Here is a 23,440-nt window from a genome sequence, read left to right as displayed (position 1 = left end):
AATACATGAAACAATGTTTCACAGCACTGGCCATTCAAGAAATGCAAATTAAAACAACATTGAGATAGTGTCTCACACCAGGAAGAATGGTTATCATAAAGAAATCAAACAACAACAAATGTTGGAGAGGCTGTGGGGAAAAGGGAACCCTTCTCCTCTGCTGGTGGGAATGTAGAGTGGTACAACTGTTATGGAAATCACTGTGGAGGATCCTTAAAAAACTAGGACTGGAAATCCCATTCAATCCAGCTATCCCCCTTATGGGTATTTTCCCAAAAGAACTGAAAACATCATACCATAGTGACATATGTGCACCCATGTTTATAGCAGCACCATTTGTCACATCCAAATCTTGGAAACAACCAAAATGTCCATCACTTGAGGAATGGATGAAAAAGATGCAGTAACAAAAGAATACTACTTAGCTATAAAGAAAGACCATCTTGAAGTCTTTATAGGCAAGTGGATGCAACAAGAGTCTATACTCACAAGTGAAATAAATCAGACCCACAGGTATAAATATTATATTGTCTCCCTAGTGTAAGAACCTGAAAGAATAAATAAAACCTGAAAGGTATAACAGATATAGTAAAACAGAAAGAAACTGAACTTAAGAATTAAACAACAAAGGTGAGAGAAAAGAGAAAAGATAGGGAAAAAGGAAAGGTGGAAAATCATGCACGTACATATACAGGCTGGTTCAGATGACTGTGCTAATAATTTCCATCAGTTTTTTCCAAAGTAGCAATTAATGTTTACAATTTTTTACTAGCTCCGTATGCTGATATCTGCTATCTGAGCAACTACATCAAGGACAGCAGTGTGTAATACAAAGCCCATGGTTGAATACCTCTCATCTTGGTCTTCTAAATGTGTACCATTTCTAATGTCTTACCAATTATTATAATCTCTTTAAATTTTTTTTAAAGACAAGGAAAAAATTAAGATTTGTTGAAAGGAACTGTTAATATTCCATTATTTGTCCAATCTTGTATAACTATAGCTTTTTATCAGAGCAACAGATTTGATGTTAAAAATAGATAATATAACAACCATTGTTAATTAGCTATTCCTGTTTTGAAAATCTGTAACATATGTATTATATGTTACCTTATTTCTGTCATTTTTTTCTATTTGTTCTTGCTTTTGTTTTTACTCTTCAAAATTAAATAATTAAATTAAATGAAAAAACAAACAAAAATCCTTCCATGCTGGACATGTAGAGCCGTGGGAGAGAGCTAGCTTACCACTCTTGAGGCCCTGGGCTTGATCGGTCGCATTGTTAAAATAAATTTTAAAATGAAAAAGTAAAAGAAAGAGAATGTCACAGTGTCCTGAAATAGACCATAAGAGCTACACAGTCATCATATACCATATCAGAAACTATGAGTTTCCAAATAAAGGATGTTTATAAACATTATCATTGTAAAAACAACAGTACAAGACAACATTATATATTGCATGCTTCTCTTTTTGTAATGCACACTTACATAGTTTGTAGGAACTACATACAGATACAAAAAGTAATTCTCCATCTTCAAATACCTTCCAGGTCAGCATGGAGGCACACATGAAAGCTGCTAGCTTGAAATGGATGTATTTCTAGTAAGGTTCAGAGATTCTCATAGGAGCCCACATCAGAACCTCCAGGGGGCTTTTATACCTTGTCAGGGGAGGATTCCTGACAGAGATGCTCCCGAAATGCTTCTTAATAATCTCTGAAGCTCTCACAAGGTGTGAAAGCTCCTCTCAAAGCTCAATGGAATCTGTGATTTACCAATAATTGGACGGTACATTCTAACTACACATACCAGGTTTCTTTGCTGGGGACTACCATTTTCTCATCAATACTGAGTGTGTGAGGTGGGTCAGCAGCTATACTTGGAATTTGTTTTGTTTTGGTTGGGGAGGTTGTTGTTGTTTTTGTTGTTATTATTGTTTCCAATACCAGAGACTGCACCCAAGGACTTCACACTGAGCTGCATCACTTGCCATCAACTTCTTCTTCATCATTTTCATTAGTTTTTCATACAGGATCTCACCGAGTCACTATTTTGCCAAGTCTGGGCTCACATTTGCTAGGCTCTAATGAATAAAATGGACAAAGGAAAAAAATTATTCTTTAAGAATCGATGACACATCGATGGCTCAGTGGAATGTGCGCCGGGGAGATGGCTCAGTGGAATGTGCGCTTCCCTGGCAAGTGCAAGGGCCTGGGTTCAATCCCCGGTTCTGCCAAAAAAAAAAAAAAAAAAAAAAAAAAAAAGAATCGATGACACAGAATCTGCTAAGCAGGAGTGCTTGGGAGAGTCTTGAGTGGGTTGTGGTTCCCTGAAGATGACAATCCTGACCCAGTCTCCCGAGGGTCGGGCACACACCTGCCCGTTGCTTACAAGAGGATCAGGATAGCGCCCTGCCCACTGCGAGCTGCTGCTCCCCTGTCCCTTCTCTAGAGGAGAAAGACCAACATTAGCAACTCTATCAGACACTGACCGGACCGAAGAGTCCCTATGCGAGTATTTCACGGACCTGCCTCTCCCTTACTTTGCTATGTGTTTGCAGGTGACAGGTCCAGAATTGGTATTAAGTAAAAGTTTAAGTGGTAAACAAGTAATGTGGTAACTGTGAAGGCTGAGTGATGTGCAGTGGGTGACCATCCAATGAACGCTCTTTACCCACCGAAAGTTGAGAATCTCCCAGCAGCCCTTCATCCAACTCAGAGGGCCCAGACCTGAGGTCATTTTTAGAGAGATGAATCCTAAAGTCTGGCTTCTGTGCTAGTGATGATCAGATGACTCACTGGGAGAGGAGAAGCTGAGAGCAGATACTAAAGGCTGGCGTACGGCCAAGCCCACCCTAAGTTAAATGCTACTGTTCCTTCCCCAGAAACACGCCAACTGCTTTGCTTTTGATTCTGTGCCATGGAGGTTGATTCCAGTTATCCATGACATTGGTCACAAGGACTCTAACAAAAATTTGTGTTAAGGAAGAATGGGAAGCTCTCTTTTTGCACTTCTACATTTATTAAGATGTCAAACTGCAGTGAATAAGCTCTAGAAAGTGAAAGTAAACAGTACTTAGGTGAAACACAACTCTCCCATGGCTGTGAACCTTACTTCTTTGTCACGAATGAGAAAAGACACAAAGGCTACCACACTATCTTAATTTTCAAAACCTTTTATTTTAAAACTCATAAAATAATTTTGCAGAGCATCAGATCATGTACTTTGAAAACCTCAAAAAGTTCAAGAGAGCTTCACCACTTTAGCTCTAAGTACTAAAGGCAGAACATATAAAGCCTTTCTGGCGTAGGGATTCCTAGTGTGAATGAAGTTAGTAAAGGAAAAGACACCGAGGAATTGCCCGGGGACATGGGTCCCCAGCTCCTGTGACTGCTTCTCATGGTCCAGGCTTGTACCCTGCAACAGAATCTGGCAGGCAGAAAGCGGACCCCTCCTAGGTGGGGACAGATGGAACCTTCACTCTTCAGCCACACAGGATGACACTGCCTTTATTGGTCCCAGGCACTGTCTGCATTAATAATGACAGGTCTGCTCCTGCCTTTGGTCTGCCTATGACACTGGGATCCCATAATTAAAATGTAGGTCAGCACACGTGCTGCGATAAAACCAAGGTTTGTCCTCTCCAGCCTTCAGAAATGGAGACTTGCAGGAAGAGAATCTTGAGTAATCATAATTACGATACTATATAGCTGTCAGACATCACAGAAGGCAGCTACAGAAAGCCAGTAATTTGAAGAGGAAAAGTAGAACTCTTAATCACAGTAGGAGATCATTTTGATCCGCCTTATCAGTCATAGGTGTGAATAAATGAGGGCTGAATTCAGCAGGAGTCTGAGAGAGAAGGAACAGCTAAGTTGTTTCCACTCAAATTTGTGAATCTTAACTTTCATTACAGAAGTGCATATTCTGATTGCAGTCACTTTGCTTGGGTGAAACTCAAAAGAGGGGTCCCTGAAGTGACAACGTCAAGGTGCCCATGAAGTTGAACACCATGCTTGGTAGTATGAGACTGATGCGGGCTGAGTAAAAGGGGGGACTTCTCATCGAACAGATGATCAGTTGTCAGAGACTAATGGGAAAAAATGTGGATATTCTTGGTTGATTGAGTTAAAAGAAGTAGTCGGGACTTTTATCCCTCATCCGTATCATGATTCACTAAAGCCTGAAATGAGTTTTATCATTGCAGAGATAGATCACCACAGGGATCTGTTCGGAGTAAAACTAATATAATCAAGTCCAAATTATCATGTTAATGAATGCAAGCAGTAAAGCAGATATTTCAAAAGAGTATAAGATCTGAAAATCACTTAATTTTGGTTACATAATATACTTTATTATTTACAACGTGTCAGGTCACCTTTGTGTTGTGGTTGCAGAAATGTGACAATCAGTGTGGTATAGGCAGTCCCTACTTCTACACCAAAGGGTAGAGGAGAGAAAGGAGGCAGGAGGAATAAATCAACCTGGAATAGAGAGTTCTATAGATAAATTCCCGCAGGTAAATTTTCAGTTAACTAACCATTAATGTGTAAAGAGAAGATAGATAGGAATTTATTTTATGGAAAAAGAAACTGCAATGAAGACCAAGTTCTGTAACTGCATGGAGGCTAAGTTCTTTAACCTGAGCCACATAGGACAGGCCCCGGTCTCTTCTCCCTGACACCGAGTTCTTTCAGTCATACCACCGATCCAGTCACCTGCATGTCAGCATTGGCACAATGAACTGGAGGAATGTAAATAAGTTCACAAAAGCTTCTGATAACTGATGAGAAAGACATCTTCAAAGGACTGTTTAGAGAAATGAAGCTGTTTTGAATTTTGAGTCTGGCAGCAAAAGAAGGTTACACAAGCTGGGGAGATGGCTTGGCGGTCTAAGCACCTGCCTGGCAAGCACAAGGATCCAGGTTCAAGCTATCATGAACACACTGCATGCCATGCTGCACCCCCCCCCCAAGCCAGCCCCTGAAACCAGGTATGGTGGTGCAGGCTTGTAATCCCAGTGCTGAGGAGGCCGAGTCAGGAGGATTGCTATGAGTCCAAGCCATGTAGCAAGACCCTGTACCAAATAAATAAATAAGTAGATTAAAAAAAAAAAAGACAGAGAGGGTTACCCTTTCAAAGTGTAGACTTTGGCCAGAGATTGGATTCTAATGGTTCTGGGTGCTCTCAGTACAAGATAATTAAGTATATGGGCTCTAGAATCCAATTGGATTTGAATACCGCCTTGTCCACGTTGTTTCCCTGCTGTTCTTCTGCTGGTTGATTAGGAAACTTACATAAGCTTTCTAATGCTCACTTGCATTGCTCTACAAAGAAGATAATAGTTGTTCCTGCCTTATGAGGTCATTTGGAGGATTACATGTGACAGTGTATACAATATACTGTTCAATGATGGCTCATAGTAAGAGTTCAAGGAATGATACGCATTTTAACCATAATGATAATCATAAGGGCACCACCTAGCAGTAGCTTGGGTTGAGCACATCTACATCATTTCCCAAAGTTCGCTGCTGTGTTGCTTTGTTTCTCTTTCTCCTGGTAGACCTTTAAAACAGTTCATCTTTTATCCTGTTTTCTCTGCCTAGTTACTGCCAGACAGTCTCATGGCAAAAATATGTTTAAAATTTCCATTTACTTTAAATAGTAAGTCATAAAATTAATCAATTATACTTTATGAGGCTATTATGTTCCTGGGTGGTTTGAAGGTAAGAGTCTAAAACATAATTTGCTAAAGAACAATACAATTTTATCACATAAAATTCTATTTTCCTGACAAAGGAAAGGCTAAGCCTGTTGTGTGTATTTTTGCCTTAGCATCCTTTCTGCTTTGGAAGCCTGGTTCCTGTTTATTATTCTTACAGACTGTGTTTTTCCATCCCGGCTACCATGTTACAAAACTTTTTTTTCCCCTTACAAAGTTCACTTTTTGAAACTATATTTTTAAAAAGAGCCATTCATTCTTGATCCAGCATACATTGACCTTTGCAGTCTGGTACCTAATTCATTTCTAAGACATCCTTCCCAACCTTTTCCAATAAAAGACATCTTAAAAAAAAAAAAGACACCTCTACCAAGCCAACACCTCCAGCACACTCAGGCTGTAACCTCTACCTCAGAAGCCCTTCCGCATTATCTTTCTGTACAGTGCATTACTTCCTTTGTGGAGTCAATGTGATTATAGTCTACTGAGTTCATAGCATACTAAGTGTCAAGGATTCTTCTTGGTTTTTATTACACGTAGAAGAATTTAATCTCCACTGCACTGCTAGGGGGTATTAGTACCATCATCTCTATTTACAGAAGAGAAGCGTGAGGCTCACAAAGGTTGAAAACCATGGCCACAGTTGCATTAAGGGTAAGTGGAAGCTACTTTTTTTGGAAGCTACTTCTGGTCAGTCAAAATTAATTCTGCCCTTCCTTTCTGGCATGGAACCTTGTTTTTATTGCCATTTTGGTGCTTGTTACAATCCGATGTGTTATACATTCCTTCCATATGAATTCTCAGTTTCTAGCACCAAAGCTTGTATTTAGGGAGTACCAAAGTCATGTTTACCAACTGTAGGAATTCAAACAAGAAAACTGCAGCCACATTTTCTACAGGTTTCCTTCACACTGTGTGCGCTCTTGTATCTTTAGTTGGTTGAAAAATTGGGTGTAGTGGAAACTGAACAGAAATGCAAGTGGTGAGATGAAAGTACATAAACAATTTCAGAGACGGCATGCTTTTGTCAATTGCGTGCTTCAACCCACAGCAGAACCAAATGCCGCGCACACTTCTCAAACCTGAAGAGCTCCTGAAGAATGTAAGGAGAAATTGAAAACGTAAAGCTTAGCTTTCCAAAGTCCCAAATCTTTATAAGCAAACTCTTTTTTTTCATTTCTATACATTTGGTTTTATTTTCAGCCCTACATATTAGGAGGGCGAAGAGCCTCTTGAAGCAGCTTCGTTTTGTTTTGGTAGTAAGTCTCCTGCGAGGACTCTTTATTGTCTCAGTCTTCCAGGATGCTCTGGTCCTCTTCGCTGTCACAGGGAAACCGATGATGTATGACATTTCATGTCCTTCCTTGAAGATCACTTATCAAGGCCAGTGCTGTAGGTTTAGAGTCTCCACATTACTGGGGGAAAATCATCAGACAGGTCCTAACATAACAGCTCAGTACCCTCTTCAGCCTTCAAGAAAGCTGCGTGGCAATAGGCAACGGGTACCTTTATTTCAAAGATGCAAATTGAATCATGGGACGTTTGACTGATCATAGCACTACTTTTATGATTTTCAAGTTAATGGTTATTGAGTATGGTATTGCAGATTCCAAAAGAATAACACCAGGTCTTGCTTTTAAGAAAGCTCACTTTCTAGCTTGTCAGGCAGACATTTACTCAAGTAACTGTTCTGTTCTATAACCTGTCCAGGACGCAAGAAATGTGATGGGGTGGGGACACAAGGAGCCCTTCTGTCCAGGCCTAAGTGTTGGGTGGAGAATCTGCAGAGGAAGACGAACTACTGAGCATGAAGGAAATGTCACCATTGGCTACCTGGGAGGCATGGAAGAAGGGAGGTGGGAGCCAGATCCACAAGAAGCAGAAAGAAAATTCATTAGCATAAAGGCAAGAAGAAAAGCTTAACACACTCTTACATTGGAGCATGGACAATTAAGGATTTAAAAGCCGAAGTAGACACAATTAATAATAAAAAAGTCAATGGCCTTTAATCTCATGTAAGAATGTTGTAGAAGAGAAATACAAAAGTCTAGAAAAATTAAATACAAATGAAATGCATCTTAGAAAGTCAGAGGGAGGGACGGCCAAATAGCTCAGCGGATTAAAGTGCCTGCAAGCAGGCACAGGGGCCGGGGGTTAGATCCCAGGGACTGCTGTACCAGCTCCACCCCTAGGGCATGCTGAGACAGCAATTGAGACTGGGTGTGGTGGTGCCCACCTGTAATCCTAGCTCTTCTGAGGCTGTAAACAGGCACATAACTACAAGTCCAATCCAGGAGTGAGACCTTGAACACCCTGTAGACCCTTTCCTAAAATACAAAAAGAAAGTCAGAGGGCCAGTGAGATAGCTCAGCAGACTAAGCACCTGCTTAGGCAAGCTCAGGTGCCTGTGTTCTATCCCTGGCACCACGTGCCTCACTGGCCCTGCCTCCAGGAATGCTGAGCCTGCCACCAAGACCAGTTGTGAAAGTGCACACCTATAATCCCAGCACTGGGGAGGCTGAAAACAGGAGGATCACTACAACTCAAAGCTGCATAGTCAGACCCTGCACAAAATACAAAAAAGAAAGAAAGAAAGAAAGAAAGAAAAGAGAAAGAAAGAAAGAAAGAAAAAAGAAAGAAAGAAAGAAAAGAGAAAGAAAGAAAGAAAGAAAAAAGAAAGAAAGAAAGAAAGAAAGAAAAGAAAAAAGAAAAAAAAGAATAAAAAAGAAAGAAAGAAAATCCATCAGATATGCTGTTTGATAGCATCTCATTTAATGGTGTTGGAACAGTTTCAATAAAACTAGGAGGCATTCTGAATATATCATAAGTCATCTGTATTTGAGAAATTAGTATCAGGATTTTATTAAAATTTTTTTAAAACCGATCACTTTAACAAAAGTAAGTTTAAATTAAGTCACTCTCCCATCCATTTAAACCTTTTCCTACTGACATTAATTTTTACATAAGTAATTGAAAATCTGTTACTTACTAAGTAAATTCCTACAATTAATGTTCAGAACTTGAGAAAATATAAAAATGACACTTTCAAAAGAAACACAGTCATCACTGTTATTAATAGTCATATAGAATTAAATGCATTTTCCTGTAACAACTTGGCAAGCCAAACAATTTTCATCAAACACTCAGAGTAAACCAAGGACTGCTGTATTTGTCAAAGAACAGATTCACTTTTGAAATCAGAAACTCAGACTGGGAAGAAAAACTGTGATTCAGAGATAATATTGGTTAATTCATTCTAAAGACAACATCAGTGTCCCTTTAGGCCTCAATCCACAGCAAAAGCCTCAACGAGCAGCCTTTTCTTGAAAAGTGGCCTCTAACGGGTCGAATCCTTCCCGACCTGCCACCTTCTGCAGTTAGCGTTTCTGTAGCCTGTCATAGGGCTGGGGTGCATTTCAGCTTAAGTGAATCCAGAAAATTGCATATTGATGCGGAGAAGACTTATAGTTTACTCCACACCATGCACTTTTAGGAAAGAGTGAAAGTCAAGGCGACTGACACTGCTACTGATTGACATTGTCCATGGTCTGGCGAGATCCACCTGCCAATTGCTAATGAATTACTGACACTATCATGAACACCTCAATAGTATTTTGGTTTTTTTCTGTTTTTTTCCATTTTTATTATATGTATATAATAGAACTATGTTTGTGATGTGTAATAAATGCATCCATCATGGCAACTGTTCTATATATTGAATCTCGGTCCTCATTACTTGTATTTTTTTCCTCTGGTGCCCTATTACTATTTTGAAGTTACACTGAAATGTTGACCTGACCCTTATTGAACAAGAAAAACATTAATTTTAAGGGAATTATTGTTAAGTCTGCTTAACATTGGCTAAATAACATTATCCAGGGAGAGTATTACCAGGGTCTCAGCATAACACTCTTCACATTTTAGGTTTTCTCAGTTATTTACCGAGCTTTCAGGACAGTCCTTACCATGATCCACTGTTCACGCATGGGAAGGTCAAAAGCTCTAGGATGTTTTCTCATCTTTGGTCCAGGAAATGAACAAAAATGTTTCTTAATTCTGAAAAAAGAGACCTTAGACTCTTCCTACCATGTGTCATAAGCACATATTTGCTTTCTACATTTTTCTTTTATGCACATATTATCTGACTCCTTGTTTGCCTCATGTGTAAACTAACACTAACTATAACATGTACTTTCTTTCTATATGTACTCTCAAATTATTCTTAGATTCATAATCTTATTGGATATCTTCAATGACCGCATTGATGTGTTTGGTTTTTTTGTTTTGTTTTTTATCTTTGTTTGTTTTTGCTGCAGGGTCTCACGATGCAGTTGGGACTCGTAGCAAGCCTTCTGCCTCAGCCTCCCTGATGCTGGGATTCCAGGGCTGGCATGGTATGTGGTACCAGGGATCAAACTCAGGACCTTGCACTTGCCAGGTAGACACTTAGGTCACTGAGCTGTCTCTCCAGCCCTGATGCCTGTTTTTAAAATATCACCTAATCCATATACCTTTAAAATACTGAATAAATGAATGATTACCTCCATGTTAAAGATAAGGAAAGTGAAATGCTGAGAAACAAGCTGAATATGACTGTGAAATATGAGTTCCCCAAATGCAAAATACTGCTGTCAGTCGTCTTCCCGTGACAGCTCATGATGTGCAGGTATACATAGATAATAACTAGTTGGAGTGAATTCAATACATAGATGATTCTGTTCATATGATGGTAAGAGACGGCTTAGTGTAGCTTTTCTATTAGCCCATGTCTGCAGTAACAGTGATTACTTCCTCGCGGGGTGTCGGCACATCACACACCACCTCATGACTCTCTTGGAATCCTCTTCCCCCCTCCTCCCTTTCCTCTTCCTCATCTCTGGTTCTTCTTCCCTTTTGCAGAAGATTTATCTCCCTATTTCCTATTCTCTATCTTTCTTTTGCTCTTTATTTATGCTTTGGGATATCACATAAAAGGGACCATGCGATGCCTAAGCTTGTGGACCTGATTTATTTCACTGAAAACTATCCTCTTCTCTCTTGGCCTGTAAATAGCTTCCTTCTTTAAAGTACTATTTTGATAATCCTGCTTTGTATTTATTTGGTATGTGTCTATGTTCTCACTGGGAGAAATCTTTTAAGGAAATATCTGTTACTTATTGTTGGATGGGTTTTGGTACATAGTAGAGGTTCAATAAATGCTTGCTGTGTGTATAAATGGAATGCTAATTTATCATAGTGCATGACTCGAGTCCTTAGAAGTTTCTACTTAGCACTCTGAGACCAAACTGCATAGGGCACAACAGCTACCTATTACAGAAGACCAGGCAATGGTCACAACAGAGTGAGTAAAATTTATAAGCATATAGAAGTGGTCCTGCTCCCTGGCCAAGGTTTATTACCTCTGTGTCTGATTCCATCCACCTTATGTTAATGATCTTCCAGTTGGAAGGAAATTTGCAAGCATTTAATTTTGGGGTGACCTGCTTTTAAAGTTATCTGTGTGGGCCAGCCAAGTGGGTGGGAGTTTGATCCCCGGACCTGACGTGCCAGCCCTGCCCCCGGGGTGCACTGAGACAGCAATTGAGACTGGGCATGGTGGCCCGTGCTTGTAATCCCAGCTCTTGGGAGGCTGTAAACAGGCAGATCACTATGAGTCTGATCTAGTAGTGAGACCTTGAACACCCTGGAGATCCTTCCCTAAAATACCAAAAAAAAAAAAAAAAAAAAAGTTATCTGTGTGGAGTGAACAAAAAGCAACACTCATTACATAGATTAAATGAGCATACAGTAGTCAATAAAAGCAATCAATAAAGTAAAATAAGTAAATGAGTGGATAAATAGGCAAAATAAAATAAATGAACTGCAATCACAGTGTGATGCTATCATAATGAATAGGCAGGATCCTGTTTCATCCCTGTCTGCTAACCCCAACAGCTTTGAAAAATAATTGTCATGCTGGGATAAGGGTGCAGGGTTTCCTAGGGCAGCTGGTGCTGTTTCCCTGCATTTCTATGGTTAAGATCAGCCTGCAGGCAGAGCCAGGCCTTGGGAAATCACAGCAGTGACCCACGACTTGCTCTCTGCAGCTCCCTGCTACCCACTGGCTCTTTCTACAAGCCCCTGGGACTGCTGTCCATCTCAGGCTTAGCCAGCCAGCCTGGTTAGCTCAGTGCTGACAAGAGAAGAGGAAAGGGAGGTTTGAAGAGGGATAAAAGTGACACCCAAAGCCAGGCACTCATTAAAATAGTGCTCCTTGGTCAAAATAGAAATAATACAGCTGTTTTCCTTTCTAGCTCTAAATTGTTTACATGTATGTACTATTAAAAAATTTCAGAAAAAAAAATAGAGTGCCTTAAGAAAAACAGAGCAGAAATCACGCACAACTTTCCAGTTACTGCTTCACTCTGGACCCTGAAATCTGCTGCATTCCCACATTGCTACACCCAAGAGAAAGAAAGTCTGGATGAAGACTGGGGATTAAGTCTCTTTATCTCTCTGGTATAAATAAAAACTCAAAGTAAAAAGAAACCACCACCACCAACAACAACAAGAAAACCCAATGAAACACAAGAAAGCTTCAGGAAAAACGATATCAAGAAAACAAAAGTACTAATAAGAATGAGAAGCAGTACCAGAAATCTAAAAGATACACAGAAAAGCTTTCAGGGAAAGGAAGAAAAGAGAAAGATCCTATCAAAAATGATAGTACTGAAAAGCAAAGACAAGAGCTTGGAACCCTGGCTCTGCTGTCCACCCAAGCCTGAGCTATAGTCTGCAGAGTTGAAGCCACAGTCTACACAGCAAGCATGGCACCCTACACCATTGTGTACTACCCAGTTCAAGGGCGCTGTGAGGCCATGCGCATGCTCCTGGCAGACCAGGGCCAGAGCTGGAAGGAGGAGGTGGTGACCATAGAGACCTGGATGCAGGGCCAGCTCAAAGCTTCCTGTCTGTATGGGCAGCTCCCCAAGTTCCAGGACGGAGCCCTCACTCTGTACCAGTCTCATGCCATCCTGAGCCACCTGGGCCGCTCCTTCGGGCTCTATGGGAAGGATCAGCGGGAAGCAGCCCTGGTGGATGTGGTCAATGACGGCATGAGGATCTCCGATGCAAATATGTTACCCTCATCTACACCAACTAGATGCGGGCAAGAGTGATTATGTGAAGGTCCTGCCCAGGCATTTGAAACTCTGCTGTCCCAGAACCAGGGGGGTAAGGCTTTCATCGTGGGTGGCCTGATCTCCTTTGCTGACTACAACCTGCTGGACTTGCTGCTGACTCACCAGGAGCTGGCCCCCAGCTGCCTGGATGAGTTCCCGCTGTTCTCGGCCTATGTGGCACGCCTCAGTTCCCGGCCCAAGATCAAGGCATTCCTGGCCTCCCCAGACCGTGTGAACCGGCCCATCAACGGGAACGGCAAACAGTGACGTCTCATGGCGCCATTGGAAGAGCCAGAGCTGCTCAACTTCTCCCAGCACCAATAAAGTTTCTAAGATAAAAAAAAAAAAAAAAGGAAAAGAAAAAAAGAGCTCAGCAAACAAAGAGCGATGCAGAGGGAAGGAAGTGGACAGGCAGAGAAAGAAAGGACAAGGGAGAGCACAAGACCCCGGGTAGGGGGATGAGAGAAGGCCCTTGCCTCTACAGCTAGAGCCACATCTCGAGCAAGAAAATGTCCCCTACTTTACCCTTCGGGACCAGCTCAAGAAGCTTGGAACTGCCACATGTCTTTATACTTTTTCTTTTTTTCATTAAATAACAAAATTATTTTTGATGGTAAAAATGAAGAAAAAAGCTTTTAGCTATATTCAGTATCTGTAAGTCAAAAAGGGTAAATCATTCAGCATCAGAAAGGGGAAAAATCTACAGAGACAACTTAGCTACAGATTTCAGCTAGAATTTTTCACCGTGTGAAATAAAACATTTTTCACCAATAGGAGATAAAACTTATGCACACACAGAAATCTGTATAAGGATGCTTATTCACAGTTGAAAATAAACTTGGAAGCAACTGAGATGGTGTTCAGTAGGTGGGTGGATAGATGAGCAGTGGCATAGACGATGGACAGCGGCTCAGCACTGTGAGGAAGTGCACTAGCAAGCCACAAAGTGATCTGGAAGAATCGCAAATGCATTCCGCTAAGTGAAAGGTGCTGTCTGAAAAACTCTAGTGATTCTGACCACATGATGTTCTTTTTATTATTGTTGTTGTTATTATTATTATTGTTATTTGCTTATTTGGTACAGGGTCTCACTATGCAGCTCAGACTCGGGGTGATCCTCCTGTCTCAGCCTCAAAGCACAAGATTATAGACATGAGCCACCACTCCTAGTCTTGGTGGCTGGCTCAGAGCACCCAGGGTGGGGCCAGTGTGGTACATGATGCCAAGGGGTTCCTGCACTTAGCCCAAGCAGGTGCTTTAGTCAATTGAGCTATCTCACCAGCCCTTCAATCATATGGCATTCTACAAAGGCAAGACTATAGAAACAGCAAAAAGAAAGTAATTGTTAAGGGGTATGAGGAAGGAGAGAGGATGAACAGACCGATCAAGGAGGATTTTAGGGTAGGGAAAACACTGTGTATGGTGCTAGAATGGTGGAATCACTTGTTCATATAACCAGTAGATTGTATAACACCAAAAGAGGACCCTGTTATAAAACATAGAGTAGGAAATGTCAAGATATCATGATGCATCAAAAATATTGGGTACTATCTCTAGGAAAGGAAAGTGACAAAAAATGAAATGGATTGGCCTTCAATATTATTTTTTTTTTACCAAAATACAACTTTTATTTTAGTTGGACTTATTCAGCCTATAACTTCTGAAAAAAAGTAATCAAATTCTTACTCTGAAGTTCTTTCCCCATTTTAGAATGGAGGAAATAAAACTTCGAGACAGTGGGGAGTGAGCTCCCCAAGCTGGTGCCGCCAAACATACTCACCATTCACCTGATTTTATTTTGTGTGTTACTCTGCCTATTTGTTTAGTTTTCAGGATGGAAACTGCCCTCAGGAGCACTCTGCCACTGTGGTGTGTCCAGAGCTGTTTCTTTAGATTTTTGAGATGAGGTCACACCAAGTTGCCTAGGCTGGCTGTGAACTGGTGATCCCCCTGCCTCAGGCTCAAGAATAGCTGGGATTATTGGCACGACACTATGCCTCACTCCCTGCTTTATTTTCTGGCATTCACTAAGTGGGAACAGCTACAGATGACCCAATACCTGCTTCTCCTTGCAGAAATAAGGCCAGTTAAGGGCTCTTCTACATGAAAGACTGAGCCAGCGATCCTTCGTAGGAGAAGGGGTGGCAGAGCTTCGATGCTGAGCCCTGCTTATGTCTCTTTCTAGAAACTCTCAGCTGAAATGATACTTCCCTAAGGAGAAGGTCTTGGAGTTCAGGGCAGAGGGGATTCTGCCCAGAGGTTTTACAAGGCTTCTATTAGAAAGAGGCTCAGGAAACATTACTTCTCAGTGTAAAATCAGCTCCAGGCAGGTTCCACTAGTTGCAAGGAGGCTTTTGAGTATTACTTCCAAGTGCTTCCAAAATTGGCATTCTCATGATCAAATATTTGCTGAGACCCTAATATATACCAGGTACTCTGCAAGACACCTTGGGGGCTTCCGGTCTTGTCAGACAGAATCATACATAAAAGATAGACAGCCAAAGCAGCCTGTGTAAGGAGCAAGACACAGGGCAGGAAAAATAAACGCTTGAGAATGCATAGGAAGAGGAAATAAATGGGGCTGTTAGAGATAGCTGCATGAAAGAGTTGACTCTGGAGCTGTACCTTAAAAGATTTATAGGACAGGAGTACAAAAACAAGGGCGTTTCAGCTGGGGAAGTGGGGTCAGCAAAGACAGAAGACTGAATTGTTCAAGGAGTAATGAGCAGATACCATAGGTTAGGCTAGGGACCAGCGACCACAAACATAGACAAATGGCCTTGCAAAATCCTCAGAAGGACAAGAATGCCAGATGAAAGATAGTACAGGCAAGAGGAGCTATCAGAATTTTGTGGATGAAATACAAGCGATTTAGGAAGATTAATGTAGTATGTGCAGAAAATGTGGATTGAAGGGGGAAAGATGGGATGTGAGAAAGGATGGAGAATATTATAATAGTCTAGGTGTGAGATGGGGAGACCCTTGGGATAGAAATAGAGCATCCAATCAAGAAAAATTATAGAACAAAAGGCGGTGGGCGTGGTTACTCAGTTTGATATATAAAGATGAAGCCAAGTCCAGAAAGATTATATTTTACATGGAAAACGTATAATTGCCAACCTATTCAAACAGATCAATATTTAAAAGTAAAATCCAGGATAGAGCAATATATAACTGTGATGGCTGACACCATAGTCGTTAATAAGTCCTTTTGGGGAGGGAGTGTGTCATCATGCTGAACATGCAGAGAAAGCAGAGAAAATTAAAGACCATTATGAAAGTCATCATGGCTTCTTGGAAGAAACAACCGACTGCGTTTTCTAGAACAAACTGCCTTCTGATGTTTCCTGAGGACCTACGACTGATGCCAGAGGCCCACTGTCTGGGCGAAGGCAACAGTATCACTCTGAAGGTGAGAGTAAAGTTGCTGGATACGCTGGTGACACGGCCAATATACTCTGGAATGCGAGTCCTAGGCCTCAGCGCTGTTTGTATCATCATAGATTTGATTATATTTTTATTTTATATTTTATACTTTTAAACAAGTCTCAGTGATTAAACACAACAAAATGTTAGCGGAGAAAGTGCAACACCAGCTTGGAATTGCTCTCTTGCTATTATAATAGGAACGTAACTGTGCAGTATGTCACAATATAATATGGACATACCAGTTTCTATGTTTGCTAATACACATCATCTGCCAGGCTTTGGTTATGAAATCTATAAACATATATATGCATAATAATAAAAATGCCAAAGGTACATATTAATCCTTTCATCCTCACTTAGCACATGGGATATCCGAGTTCTCATTTTTTTCTGTATCATGTAGAATGTAATGGTCATGTACTATGATTGATATCAAGAAGTGCATTATGATCAATATCACAGCTGTACACTATGATCGATAGCAAAAGCCCAACATCTACTTGATCTGTCACTAACTTAAACTTGGGTGAACTTAATCTAGTTTGAGAATTTAGCATCACAATTCTATTATTGGAAACAAATCACCAGTGGGCCAATCATACACACACACACACACACACGCGCGCGCGCGCATGCGCGCGCGCGCTCACATAGAAATTAATGGGAAAGAAAAAGCTCTAATGGATATTTTTAACTCTATCCGTGACATAATCCCAGAGACTTTTGTATAAAGCTACTAGGACAAGAACTCACATTTCTAGTCCTTTAATAGACAGGTATTAAAGTATGGCTTTTATTGGCATAGGACTGATGTTTACATTTGCAGACTCACATTCAAGATAGACTTTGGCTTCACTACAGTTTCCACAGGCACTATTCCGAGCAAAATATAGCCTGTTTATAAGAAGCACAGAAAGGTTGTTAAGCTTAATTAGATGTAATTGTCACACTTTCATTAGCCATTAACATTATGTACAGATAAACTAATGCATAGTGAGTTCTTCCATTGTCACATAATTGTAATTTTAATGATTATGTTATGACCATTATAATACAGTGCATACTTTCAATTTTCCTATTAGTGGGCAATTATTTATAGGGTTTTCTATTACAATCTGTCCATAGAGGCCAAGTTATTAATGCTTCCATTTTCCTATAATGATGACCACAGTGTTGAAATCAATATGATAGCCACAGGGAGAATTGCAAAGTAACACGGAAAGAACAACAAAGCTACAACCATGAAGAAGCTCATTCAGCACATGCCTGAGGAAATTTCCAGACGGAGAAAAAAATAAGATATTAATATTCTTATGAGCAGTTCCAGTTTACAAGGTTTTCTCAAGTATTTTTCCCCTCTTTTTGTGGCTGAAAGTCCCCAACTCTTTTGTAAGACAGTTTCCATCGTATAAAATATTCAATAGCCTAGGCTTTGAAAAATGTCTTGAACAGTTTTCACCATGCAGAGAATTAAATTAAAATCCCACAAAGCCATTTCTGCGAAGTTTTTTGAATGGTTCCATTTCAGGGTTGTATGTCAAGAAGGAAAATGCTGATGAACTGTATGATTTATCCCCATACATGATGAAGTCTGAGGGAAATTTATCAGAACAAAGGCAGAAAGCAAAGGGCCTGAACAGTGATTGTGGCAAAGGTATAGCTCCTACAAACTAGTAATAACCCCAAGCACAACACTTCATGGAGATTTTTACTAGCAGGTCTCTTTCTCATCATTTATGGAAAGGCTGAGGCTCCATGTGGACCTGGGGAGCTATAAGGAGTATGCAAAAAGATTCAGGAGTGTGGCCTACTGAACGCTGGCGTTTTCTGGTTGCAACCTTTGGTCCTGAAGCCTATAATAGAAGTGATGTAGACTCCTTGGGATTCACCTGCAGACCTGTGACCTGAACTCCACTAGGGCTGCCTCAATTAATTGTGAATCCCTGGCACCCTGCACTCTGTAGAATTTGCAGAATACATTAGTGAGCTAGGAACATTTCTACTCAAAATGTCAAGGTAGCTCACAGAATCCAAGTTGATAGTAAAATTGAACAGATTTAACATGACCAGTTTCCTTCCCTGAGCAAAGCTGTTTGTAAAAGTAATCCACAATAATATATTCATACTGTTGGTGATATGGTTTAAATCCACAGATTCTGAATACACAGGGCTAAGAGGCTATTCCAGACCCTCCAGGAGATTTTGACACTGGCAATCTCCAGAGCTTGGGGGAAAACATGACAGCTGGTGCTCAAGTCAATGATGGGGAATCACACTGCTATGATTCTATCTTGATGCCTCCCAAAGCCTCCTGTGCTCATAGGTGAGGGGTGAGATAGGTAATTGGATCAAGGGGACATGGCATTTAGCATTGTGTTAGTCCACTGAGAAGTTGATAGCTAAATATGATGTTGTGAGGTGACACCAGATTGGAGGAAGTGGCTTGCTTGCCCAGAAAGGGTGAACCTCCCTCCTCCTTGGATGCCCCTCTCTGCTTTGCCCTGCCATGGCATAAGCTCTTTCTTTTTCTCATGCCTCTCTGCCATGCTGCCCTACCTTGCTTGGTGTCACACTACGGACTGAAACCTGTGCAAACTAAGAGCCAGAATAAGTGATGAGAGTTGTGGGTGCTGAATATTCTGTCTCAGTGACAAGAAGGTGACTAAAAAACACACAGTAAACATGACACTTCCCTAGGATTCAGAAGCTTTGCCACAAGAGCGGCATCTTGAGAAAGTCACTGAGTTTTTCTGTTCTTGGGTTTTCTTGACTATTAAATGAATACACAGGGCTCCTGCACGAATTGCTATACTGAGCACTCTGCATCTCTATGAATCTCGTGAAGTTGGCAATTGAAATTTTTGACCTATGTGGATGAAATCTCAAAAGGTCAAGCAGGAATTATTTATTCATCCAGTACAAAATCTTATTGAAATATCTGCCTTTTTGTATTTTGGCTAGAATTATATCACTTCACTGAAGCCCTCCTGGTTGTCTGAGTTTCTGATGGCAGTTATATTCCTGTGGAATTTATAAAAATGAAGATACAAATTAAATACTACTTTAAAGTGTTTTTCTGCAGATCACATCTTGCAAACTACAAAGTGGACAGAGCTAAAATTGTCAGAAGGACGCTGGAAGGGAAGCTATTAGGACACAGTGGGGTAGAATTTCCTAAGTTCTGATCTAATGCTGAAATCTTACCAATATTTTTTTTTTTTTATTAATGAATGAACAACCTCAAGCAACCACTGAAAACTGGGTAGTGAGACCCAGGGTTCAGCTATTCTTTGAGTGACTGAGATACAGCACTGGTAAACAAAGTCCCATTCTCAGGAGAGTCAAGACTGACGAGCACAAACTGTACTGTATCTGGTCAGAACCGGTGATATGAAGAAAAAACTGAGCTTGATTAGCAGGTTGAGGGATCCCGTGCTGGAGGGTGTCGTCAAGAAAGGGCTCTGTGATAAGTTGATATTTGAATTAAGACTGAAAAGAAAGGGCAACGATCATGTAGATAGACATCTGGAAGGGGACCAGAAATACTGGGTTAAGAATATATGTTCTTTAAAATAGGAAGATGATTCATCTCCTGCATTATCATAAGCTTTGCTTAAGCTAACATATTTATGCGCTCATATTCTGCATATTCTGGGATGACTCTAGGTTTTTAGAAAAAGTACATGGTCTGATTTCTTAACGGGTCTGTGGGGAATGCAGGCGAAGCCTCTAGCCTGTTGTTTGTCTGATGACGAGGCAAAGCCTGGACTTTGGCACAGCACTTAGTTTTCTAGCTCAGGAACACATCCTGGTTCACTGCACAGATTTGTGGTCGACGTATTTTTCGTTCAAACTGGGATTTGTTCTATCTTGGCAGGGTTTCTCAGCTACTTTCCTACCTACAGACATCCTGATAAGCAGGATTTATAAATATTAAAAATAACAAGGTGAGAAAGGATGTGAACACTCTGCCAACACATGCCAGGCTCTCCAGTGAGTTACCGGTGAAGCTAAGGAATATGCTTTAGTGAAGGAATACGCTTCATGTATCAGTGGACTCTCTATGTCTAGGATAATGTCTGACACCTTCTTAACACCCAGGGAGTATGTGTTCAAAGACCTTGCAAAAGACTTGAATGAAGCTACATGGTTCCGCTGTCTATCTGAAAATATGAGCCCTGGAACCCCCACACAGAAGAGCTTCCTGTGGTGGGTGTATGCAGGAGAAGGCACAGGGGTGGTCTGTTGGTAAACAGGATGTTTTCTATCTTTTCTGAGAAAGCATGACAGCTGCTCACTAAGTTCTTAATAGGGGAGGCTGCTGGCTTTCCATTCTTGAAAGCCCCTATTTGCATAGACCCTTTAGAGAAGGCAGACCTTAGAAATGGAAATAGTATCTGATCACCAAATCTCACTTGTGCTAGGAAGTTCCGCCTGTGATTTGTGATTTTTGGAAATGTGGATGTGCTGACAACAAAATTAACTTCTCCAAAGAACTGAGAATTGCCTGCTCTCATCATCCCTCTCGCTATAATTTACATGACTTGACGAAATTAGACTGTTATTTTCATTGGGGTGATCTGCGAAATCATAAAATGACGTGTATTTTGGGAACACCTAATTAACTCTCCTTAGTTCCAGTGAGGTTTCAGCTTCTACTATAAGCATTGCAAATATCATAGAGGTGCTCACATCCAGTTTTAGTAACCATGAAGAGACGCTCAGAAGACTTGAAAGAAAAATGTCTTTAGGAATCACACCACGAGGAGAATTCAAAGCAAATTCAGGGCTGATGGGATAAAGTCAGGTGTGTCCTTGTGTTGTCAAACTTTGTCTTGCAAGAAATAACAAGAGATGCTTTCATAGTTGAAGCCCAAATTAATGACAAAAGCAGCAGGATTATAGGCATCTGTGCACACAAAGTCCATCTCTACCTATAGCTTTAATCACAAGCATCAACTAATATCGATGGAGCCATTTGATACAAAAGTTTGCTTTAATGTGTAATCAGCAGCGAAGTGAGAACCACATTTCCTAGACAATTGTCAGCACCTTGTGTCATACTTATAAATAATAGGCCGCTCCTATGGAGCACCATCTGCTGATTAGAGAAAAATGTTCATCTTCATTAGGAAATTCTTCTTATTATTTAATATTTATTGAACACCCACCATGAGCTTGGCAGCAAAAGCTCTAGAAGCACACTCTGCCCACCAAGAATCCACCTGCTAGGGTAATACAGCGAGCCACTTTTATAGGCATTTCTGTTTTTCACATAGTTTATGTATTTCTTTCCAGGTGATAGAGCTGCAAATGCTTCTCTTTTGGAAAGGTCTTCTCTCCTAATTAAAGTGTGTGGGGGGGGGTGAGCCATTAGATGTCACAATGAAGACAAAGAGAAGATAAAGGGCAAATTAATTACAATGCTGGGAAACACATGTGAAATTTGCTCCATTGATAGAAAAAATTTAATGCACCCTTAAATAAAATTAACTGTTATTTTCTAAGGACTGATAGACTGGAACTGTACAAATATATAAAAAATAAAGAATATGTATGGGAAAAGTCACCCTGAAATAGCAAGCATTCTTTGCTTTGCATTTACCTTCAGATATTATGTTGTATAATTTCTGTATATCATGTATCTCTACCATGATACATCTATTACAGGGAACATCCAAAACATTACAATGATATACATCTTGGTTAATTATGATTTAATGGTCAAAGATCTCCTCTCTACTAGGAAAATTTAGATAGTCTGACAACGCCTCATGGAGGCCTCCACCTAAATTCCCTTATCGCTCCTACATCTAATCAATACAAGTTGAAGAAAATTTCCAAGTTGACTATTAAAAGCTTATAGAGCAGTATTCTGGAGAACCAATCACATCAAGAGTATATATATGTTTACTCATGCATATATGTCTAATGGAGTGATGAGTAATTCCTCTTTCAGTGAAAAGTATAAATAAAATGAAAACAGTTTACTTTTGTTTTGTTTAAATGTTTACTTTTAAAAATTGTTTTTAAATCTCATATGTCTTTTTTTCCCAAATCCAGAATTCTACAATTTGTCTTTTCCATGTGGTTTTGCTATATCTGGAGAAGACTACCCACCCATATTATGAGTCTTACTAAGTTTTTAGGAATTTCTCTCCCACCCCACACATTTTTTATTAACTCATATGCTCTCCTCATTTTATCTTCTTCATGTGGAAAACACAAAACAAATGAAAAAAGAACATTTGACACTGTACTACCACTTGACTCCTGCTCTCATTGTTTCTGGTAAGTTGGCAATGCAAACCCTGAGCTGAAATCGCCAATGGAGTGGTCTCAGATACCCACTTAGTGAGGGAACGGAAAACCACTCAGTACCTTCAACTTGTGGGTGCACTTTAGCGATAACCACTTCATTCTGATAACTCAGGCAAAAGAGGAATTACACACTTGTGAAACAGTGCCAACCAGAACTTTAAATGCATATAATTTGAAGGAAATACATGACAGAGTAAAAACAACAAGCTCGTACATTGTCAGGATAATAAATACCTAATGAGCACAACTGGAAAGCAAATAGTAGGTTGAACATACACTCAAATGTTGACTCTTCCATCGAAAATGGAGAGCAGAGTGATTTGTCTCTCTACCTAGAATGATGGAGCATCACTTCCTTAGAGGCTAATGAGCAGCACCATCTGGCACGATTACAGAGGAGCAAGAGCAAGCATAAAATGACAGCACAGCAGTAGGAGCTTCACAGGAGGTTAGAAATTCTTTGCCATTAAAAATATCATAGAAAAAATAATTATAGATGTTCACACCACACTCTACCAATGGCATAAAAATGATGGGACCAGATTTTTTTCCAAATAATTGAATGCGACTCTGGATACTGTAGAAACTTTCTGGACCACAGAGGTTCCCAAAGTGTGACCCCTAACAGGAAGAGCATTCCTCAGAAATTCATTAGAAAGTCAGAACTCTTGGGATTCAATCCAGAACCACCAGCTCAGAAACTTGGGGCAAGCCCAGTGTTCTGTGTTCAGACAGCATTCAGGTGATTCTAATGTAGGCTCACTTTTGAGAACCATTGCTCGACCAACTCAACTATAAATAGATTC

The 23,440-nt window shown here is 40.4% G+C and overlaps 1 protein-coding gene and 1 pseudogene across 3 annotated transcripts in view; one reads left to right on the top strand and one right to left on the bottom strand.

Annotated features, from left to right (window-relative positions):
* St6galnac3 (ST6 N-acetylgalactosaminide alpha-2,6-sialyltransferase 3) overlaps positions 1-23,440 on the bottom strand; it is a 553,279-nt gene that overhangs the window by 180,610 nt on the left and 349,229 nt on the right. The gene's annotated exons all lie outside the window — the stretch shown is intronic.
* Positions 12,531-13,174, top strand: LOC101582137 (annotated as a pseudogene).

This window comes from Octodon degus, unplaced genomic scaffold, assembly GCF_000260255.1.
Source record: "Octodon degus isolate 3935 unplaced genomic scaffold, OctDeg1.0 scaffold00167, whole genome shotgun sequence".
Lineage (NCBI taxonomy): Eukaryota > Metazoa > Chordata > Mammalia > Rodentia > Octodontidae > Octodon > Octodon degus.
This window is presented reverse-complemented; position numbering and strand designations above follow the sequence as displayed.